Genomic DNA, 6,760 nt, shown 5'->3' on the forward strand with positions numbered 1-6,760 from the left:
GGCTGTAATGGTCATTGGTAGCTGCTCTCACGAGAAGGGTAAGTATGGATGGAGTTATCAGCGTGCATGATACACACTACAGTAAGATGTTGCGTGCTGTACTCCACTCCCTCCGAGCGCCCGACAAAAGCCTTTTGCTTTAGGCAGACACAAACAGTTGGCCTGCAGCGATCTATACTCCCCCTTCCGCGCCATTAACGATCCTCAAGAGCACGTGTGCTGTGCCCGCCATCAGATCATCCAAGCGCTTTTCCCCCCTTTCATGAGCGACAGGCACACAGGCTTTCCATGTCTTGTGTGATTAAGCCTGCCAAGAGCCCTCTCTCTACCGAGCCTCCATGGCCTTCCTCCACAGAGTGACCAAGGGCTTGCATGTATGTACTTAAAAGTTCATATGGTGTCCCTCATAGACCTTTGTGAAAAGTTAATATGATGTCCTTCAAAGATTTGCTATCTTAGATTGAATTGAACAAAAAAAGTAACCAACAACATCACATTTATTGATATTTTTAGTAAACTTCAATGCTCATGGATTACACTCACTCCTCAAGTTGGGTCCTTGATTGTGCTCACTCTTCTGACAAGACACATCAAGTTGATTTATAGTAAAGCGCACAGAGTTTTTAGTGGGATGTCACTTTTTTTTTTTCCCGAAACACCAATAAATGAAACCCAAAACAATTAGGCTTAACGATCTTGCTCTACTTTCAGCCATTCCTAGAACCTTGCTTCCTAAATGATAGTTTAAAGGAAAATTAACATTTACAACACTCGAACTTGGTGTAGCCCCTTCATGGAACTTTTCTCGTCTTCATGATTTTGTAAATTTAATCTATGCTTCTTAGAACTTTCATATTTTGACACCACATTTAAATGCTTGCTAAACTCTTGAGGACTCTCTTCTTGTTATTGGATTCTTAGGCGTTCCCTATGTGCAACTCTATATTTTCTTAATGGGTATCCAATCTAGTTGACAACCACATTCCACTTCCTTAAAGATGGGCCATGCCTCGATTGAGTTCATCAAGGTGAGATCTCAGCCTCAAACCTTGCCTAGGCAAACCCTATAAATTCCATTGAAGCCACACACTTGCTACGAAGTGGATTGATTGTGTAATGGTGAGGTGGGGATGAGACTTAAACCAAATTCTGTAATGGTGAGGTGGGGATGAGACTTAAACCAAATCTCATACAAACCTATTGACTCCAAAAAGAAGCACACACCACATATTTGTGTATAGTCATGTGGGCATTGTTAGGATTTGAACATGCAAAGCTCCATCTTTTCCACATATGTGCAAGTGTCTATAGATGAGTCCTAAACTTGAATAACAAACATAATTGGGTTGGGTTGGATGAGAGTTGGGGGACAATACGGTCACCTACCTCCATTTCATAACTATGCATTGCATAAGTAGGGAAGCTGTGGGGCATAGAATATTAATTTGAGGCTTTTACACGAAATGGTTGGCCAACACCAAGAATAGTTACATAGTTTCTTTGGAGGTTCAAAGTTGCATAACCTAGGGGTCCCAAACATGGCTCCCTATGCATATTGGAGGTGGGGGTTGCTTGGATATACCTTAGTAGGGTCTTGTTCATCACTCTTTCTGATTTGTTTAGGGCTACACTTAATGATTAAAGTATTTGAGCCTCTTTATATGTAGACAATGGTAAAAGATCCTTCCACCATGAGAGAGAGAGAGAGAGAGAGAGAGAGAGAGAGAGAGAGAGAGTTTTGCTAGCTTGTGAGTGTGTGTGTTTGATATTTAGATAACAGCAAGGACTGTCGGCCAGTCTGCCATGCAAAGTTGCGATGGCTGCAAATACAACCCCCAGAAACAGCCTCTTTAGCAGGCGTCTTGTTCCTACTTAAGCCCCCCCTCTCTCCTCCATGTACTCACTCACATACACACACACACACACACACAATTCTCTCTCTCTCTCTCTCTCGCTCTCTCTCTCTCTCCTGCGCTCCCATGGCAGACCTCGTCTCGATCAAACTCCCCTTCCTTCTTCTACCTCTCCTCCTCCTCCATCACGCCCATTTCTGCTCCTCCAGAGTAACCCCATCCGGTAATCCTTCAGACATCCTTCCCTCGTCTATTTTTAATATATTGCTTCATGTCAGTTCTGCATCTTCCCCGGTGCCTACTCTTTATCTTTTCTTAAATTTTTCCAGATGATAAGGTCGGATTCTCTATCAAGCTGTCTGCCCACATGGCCACTCACCTTGCTCATGTAAGTTGGGATTATAGATCTAATTTTCTTCACTCAAAAGCAGGATCCCCCCCCCCCCCCCCTCCCCCCCCCCTTACTTGTTAGATCAATCTTATAATTTACATGATTTTACTGTGCATATGTTTTTTTAATTAGATTAGCCTTATAATTTACATGATTATGCTGTGCATATGTTTTTTAATTAGATTAGCCTTGCCATTTGCAGGAATATGGTGGCACATACTCATCCCGAGTGCTGGTCACTAACATTGATTATGAGGAACCCAAGCCCAATGTTAGCCATAACCCAATCAAGGGTGGAAGGAACCCCTCCACTCATGCATTAGAAAGCATTAACTCGCCTTGAGGAAGATGCACATTGTTCTTCAGTGTCCACATTATGTTGGGGTGATATGCTATTCTTTAGAAGGCATATTGCACCCATAATAGTTTTGTATTCTATAATGTACACTACTTTAGACCACATATGTACACTTTCCATATGGGAATCAAAGATTGTTGTAATATGATTTACATTTTTTTAAATGTATTGGCCATGGGACTTATTGTTTTGCTCGTATCAATAGATAATACATTTCTCAACTTGCAAGCATTATAGCCATATGGGTACATTTTATACATATTGACTATGGTTCATAATAAAGTGCGTATATCCATAAGCCTAGATATTGTCATGGGTATGGATCTAACCCGTTTTCGAATTGACTTTTTTTTGTATCTTCTCTGGCATTCACAAGCAATTCTTCATCATGTGTGATGTTTGTTTAACTGTGGGTCGGTAGTAGCAAGGTCTTTTTCTATATCTTATCTAGCATTTACAAGTAATTCTTCATCACATGTGTGATGTTTGTTTAACTATGGGTCGGCAGCAAGGTCAAGTATTGATGATGATACGAAGGATCAAAATGAATGGTTTAATATATTCTCGGATGACATGACAAAGTACCCATCACATTATGAGATATCTATAGAGTCTAATTGAGAAAGGATGGAGCACGTAAGGGTGGAACCTCCCCCATGTGCAAGCTCCTTTGAAGTTTGTAAGGTTAAAGTGACTTGGTGTGCATGTGGGACCGTGTTCTTTAATGTTTCACTTCCTTATTTTTGCGTATTTTCAAAGGGCGAAGGTGGCTTTTGCATGGGCACAAGTGCAGGGCTTTCGTGTCTTGCTTGTGGGAGGGGGTTGCACATGTATTTCTATTTTCTTATGTGGAACGTCGATATCACCTTTCACGTTCTCTTTTATCTGGACTTTACTTTAGATAAGGCTTTAGGGCTCGCATCGGATGTAAAAGCACTTAAGTCAACCAAGTATTGCACGGATGGTCGAAGGGCTAGCAAGCATATGAGAATCCTTGTCCGAATCTCTCTCTCTCTCTCTCCCGCCCTTTTGTCTCCCACATATGCTAGCATGTGCCACTTGCTAATGCTTAGGCTACTACCTCCCTTTACGGCTCTCTTTACATGTCAATCGACTTGTGCACACATCACTAACTACCATTGACCTCTAAAAAAGTTTATCAATGTATATTCGAAAAAGAGAGATGGTGCCTTAGTGAACCTATACATAGTGCTTCCCTCTTTCTTCCTAAAAGTTTCCCATATTTTCATTAAGGAAAAGAGACATGTTCCATAGCTTGATGGGAAACCAAGTGAAACTTTTTAGGTGGGATGATTTACATGATTTCCCACTTCTATCTATTTGTATCCCAAGGAAGTTGTGCTATGAGCATTAATTGGTGATAAGGCCAAGCTTACAATGTAAATACCTCTTTCCCTCGCCATTTAAGAGGACTTGAAAAAGTCTAGCGGTATCTTATCTTAGGGTGGAATATGTTTCCTCCTCTGGATTTGTGTACAATGAATTTTGAATTAGCATCAAATTATACTTCCTCCTCTCTAGTTGTGTGTATTCTACAACAACCCTCTTAGAACATCAAATTGATCTCCCATGACATTCAAGAGTATTTCAATAGCATAGTTAATAGTCAAAACTCTCTAATCAAATGACCTTACAATGAGTACTTTAACCATAACACAAGTTGCCCTTCCCTTTGCCCTTGTTGCTACACATGTTAAGTGAGTAATGTAAACGAAAATCAACACAACCACAAGTTTAAAAGAAAAAAAAAATGTTTTACACAAATGAATTGTAGGTCTCACTTATCTATCAAAGAGAAATTGAGAAATCAAAACGCTTACTATTATGAGGCATAATTTGAGAACACCTTGCCTATAAATTTATCACAAATGAAGCACACCCTTGTTCTATTCAACCTCTAAATATCCCCATTAGATGATACCCTTTTTGTAGTAAAAAGTTTCTAAATTTTAGATTTTCAAAATCCCTTATATTAAACCAACATGATAAGTCCCCCTCCCCCCAGTTTTGCATAAGTCACAACAAGCGCTCATTTGCTATTTAGAATGTATATTAGTAGACTTGAGATCAACTTACAAATTTTGATGTTCACATTATTTCAAGGTGAATTGGAAATGGTAAATATCCAACTACTACCCCAAAGGGTTTGAGATAATTCAACCTCAACAAAGATTTCAAAGACAATTTTATAATCTCCTAGAGTTCAACCACCTACCAACAAAACTTAACACACAAACATTTATCTATGGGTCCATCCAAACTATCTATGGGTCTTATTCTTTAGAAGCAAAGTGTTCTTGATAGTTTTTCTAACCTCTAGTCAAATCCTTAACCAAAACTCCAATAGACATGCATCTATGGCTACATCCAACTACTATCTATGGGTCTTATTGTTAGGAGCAAAATGGACTTGATAGTTGTGCTACCCTCTAGTCGACTAAACTCCTTAACCCAAACCCTACATTGTCATGGCAATGAGTGGCTCACTCTTTGGGATATAATGCATAGACAACATGGATATTTGCACCCATAACTTAGCACAATCCAAGACATTCAATTGTTTCAATGGGGTCATCTATTTCATACACTTAGCAAGACAACTCCATTCAACATGGGGTGTAGAGATCATGGTCAAGGAAGAGGTGGTTAGCACCTTGAACAAATAGCAAGACCATGGGATGTAGAGACCATGGTCAAGGAAGAGGTGGTTAGCACCTTCAACAAATAACAAGACTTGCTTCTTTTGTATGGGTGAAGGGCATTAGAGGCACAAGTATTCAAATACACATACGTACAATGCCCAGAAGCAATAGAAAATTTGGAATGATAAGGGAAAAGCACCAATGCCATCAATAATTGTGGTCAAACAATGGAAGCTATAGATCGAATGATGATGTCATGACCCACTCTGGAAAAATAGCTAGGAGAAGAATCCAGAGAGCTTGAATTGACCCAAATAGCCTAACAGGAGGAGGTTTTGTGCTAGTGGGTGGCTATGCAATTTGCATATTAGTCCCCTACGTTCATGTAGAAAATTTTCTAACATTGAATGAAACCCTACTACCATATTCTATAAAAATAATGAGCTAATTGTTGAATTTAGTTCTAACACTTTTGAATCATCTTGTACAAATTCTACAACCTTCAGCTCCTACACCCCTCATGTTAGAGCTAGGATGTCGATGGTGGCAGCTTTGGTGGACATGGTGCAAAAATCCCAAGTTACTTCAATTTGACCACATCCATCATTGGATTTGACCATCCAAATTGTTTCCTTCGTTGTATGGGGAAAGTTGCCAATGTTGCTCTTAGAAAGTAGCTCTAGAGTGAATATCATCACAATGGTCACATGCAAAGAGTTCAATCTCATTGAGTGGGAGAGCTGACCCCTTTCTTAGTGAGAACAAAAAATTAGCAATGAGCAAGTCCATTGGGGGTCTTTGCTCTTGGTTATTGAGGTGGCTAGTATACAATTTCTATTGTCATTTCTAGTCCTTAACATGGAAATGTTAGGGTGAACCCACTATTGGGAAGGCCTTGGCTCTGCCAAAGTATGAGTTAGACACAATGGGGATGTTGATCTCCTAGCACTAAGGACATCATACGATTCAGTTCTCTCTGAAAAAGGTTACACCTCCACCACCTATCATTGTGGAAATGGTAAAATGGTGGAAGGTTTGGAAGATGATGAAGACGAAGGGATTTTTGTGGCAAATGCCTATTTTCTTCCTATTTGTTTCTTAGATGCATTTCAATTCAACAAGCATCACTTGACAAAGAGCTTGGAAGTGGGTTTGGTTGATTCAAATCTTGTTCAAAAGCTAGAAAATAGTTTGGAGACCATGTGAGGTGGATGCTTTGGAAGCTACAACCTTGGAAGATTCTAATGTAATAGAAGTTCTATACTAGGAGTGAGAGTTTGAATCATAGTGTAGAATGTCATTCAAATTAAAGAGGATGAACTAGTAACAATTTGGCATAAGGAGAGTCTAGACCCATAAATTTAAAGTTTCGAAGCAGTCCATTGCATTACTTTAGGAGTTCAAGGATGCTTTACCCTAGGATTACTTTGACACTAAAGGCCTTGATCTATGATTCTATCAACACAGAATTCCCTTGAAGCATGATACAATGCCA

The 6,760-nt window shown here is 39.7% G+C and overlaps 1 long non-coding RNA gene across 1 annotated transcript; it reads left to right on the forward strand.

The window, feature by feature from the left end:
• Positions 1-1,761: 1,761 nt before the first annotated feature.
• LOC148041319 (uncharacterized) lies at positions 1,762-2,816 on the forward strand. Its single transcript, XR_015692389.1, has 3 exons — positions 1,762-2,076; positions 2,183-2,241; positions 2,447-2,816. It is a non-coding gene; the product is annotated as an uncharacterized LOC148041319 (long non-coding RNA).
• Positions 2,817-6,760: the final 3,944 nt, after the last annotated feature.

This window comes from Lygodium microphyllum, chromosome 1, assembly GCF_053477565.2.
Source record: "Lygodium microphyllum isolate KBCC chromosome 1, Lygodium_microphyllum_v1.1.10, whole genome shotgun sequence".
In the NCBI taxonomy this organism is placed as follows: Eukaryota; Viridiplantae; Streptophyta; class Polypodiopsida; order Schizaeales; family Lygodiaceae; genus Lygodium; species Lygodium microphyllum.